We start from the raw sequence: 1,931 nt of genomic DNA on the forward strand, positions 1-1,931 counted from the left end.
TTCTTTTAACTGATGGGCTGTCTCAGACCCCCCACATTGCAAAGGTTAAAAGAAAATTATTTTTATTTGTTTTTGTATTGGGTAAAATTGGGTAAACACAACGATGGTTCGTTATGAACCTTTGGGTCATGTGACCCGAAGGCAGCACGAGGGTTAAATTAGCCTCTCTATCTGTCCTCTCCCCTCCCATCTCTCCTTCCCCCCTCCCCTCCCCTCCCATCGCTCCCCTCCCATCTCTCCCTCCCCTCCCATCGCTCCCCTCCCATCTCTCCCCTCCCATCTCTCCCTCCCCTCCCATCGCTCCCCTCCCATCTCTCCCTCCCCTCCCATCTCTCCCTCCCATCGCTCCCCTCCCCTCCCATCTCTCTCTTCTCCCCCCACTCTGGGTCTTTTTTCCCCCTTTACCTTTCTCTTCCCCCTGCTCTCTCCATCTCCCCGCCTGCTCCCACCCCTTCACTCTATTTTTCCCTCCCCTCCTCCCTCCCTCCCCTCTCCCCTCCTCCCTCCCTCCACCCCCCTTCTCCCAGAGGTATTTCCCCACCCTTTCTTCCAGGTAAGACTACTCTAATCAGTGTTATCTAATTGTAGGGATTAGTCAGGTCATTATTCCCATATGACTCCCTCTCCTTGAGTAAGGCTGATTAAGGGTGGAGGAGAGGGCCGCATTGTACATGCGAGGTGTGTCGCCGTGCGTTTGGTAACGGGAAAGACAAACACACACATCCGCGCGCATAAACACACAAACACACACTCCTAGAGAAGTGGATGGGGAGAGGCATTGTGAGTCCAATGAGATGATATAGTGAGCTGGTGGTTTTAAACGGAGTTACCTTCTTCAGTTCCTCATAGAGCCACACTCATGTTTGACTGTAGGGAATGACCTGGCCATTGGTTTCTGTATTCTGCGACCTGTGTAGACAAACACAAAATAGGGGCTTAATAATGTTTTCGTCACTTTAGGAACTCAAACCCACATTTAAGTATAACGACTGGTTTTGGGTTGTTTCGTTTTTTGGGGGGGAAATAATGAAATAACCATTTAACACAAATTTTATGAGGAGACATTAATCGTTAGTTTGACTATTCCATATCCTTCATGCTGGTGTCTGCAAAACTGAGGAACAGATTTGTGGTGTTGTTTTGTAGATTTTAGATGGCAGAACCAGATTATGGGGAAATGCTTGCTTTTCGTTGTTTTGTAATATTTTGGAATAATGAAATAATGCTAAAACACAAAAAACGAGCCAACGACTCATTCATTTGTTGTTAGATGGTTCCATATTATGCATGCTGGTACACGCGCATAAAATAAGACAAAGAGCCAGGGTGAGGTAGCTCCAGTGTGTGTTAATACATGCCAATGCAAACAAGGCCAAGTGGGGAGACGGGTTTACAGGTGCCAGCATTTAGGATATGGAACAAACGATAATTGTCACGTTACACTATTTGTGTTTGTGTTACTTTATCATTCCAAAGAAAACTAAACAAACTAAACATTCAAAAACAAACCGTTATACTTCGGCTAAATGCGGGTTTCAGTTCCTAAACGCGGATGAAACAATATTCCGTCCCTATATTGTGTTGTCAAGGCCTACGAGTTGAAAAATACAAAAACAAATGTAATACACGAAAAGGGGGGAAGTGTGGCCTGCTATGCTACACTTTTAGACCATATTTATTGTCCTTTCTCAGGATCATCTCATCTGTCATTATGTGCATATGTAGGCTACACTAGGCTATGACAAACACTTTGTTCTTCACATCTCATGTTTGTGTCTAAAGTAGGGTTAATACGGCAAATGCGTAGTACGAGTTGAAGACGGCTTGGTGAAAATAAACCATTGGCTAACTGTAGCTCTTTTATGTTAATCGATGTGGGCTTTCTGTAATATTGATAGTGATTAACGTGAATGTTCCCTTTCTACCTGTCA

The sequence above is a fragment of the Osmerus eperlanus genome, chromosome 26 (assembly GCF_963692335.1).
Source record: "Osmerus eperlanus chromosome 26, fOsmEpe2.1, whole genome shotgun sequence".
NCBI lineage: Eukaryota > Metazoa > Chordata > Actinopteri > Osmeriformes > Osmeridae > Osmerus > Osmerus eperlanus.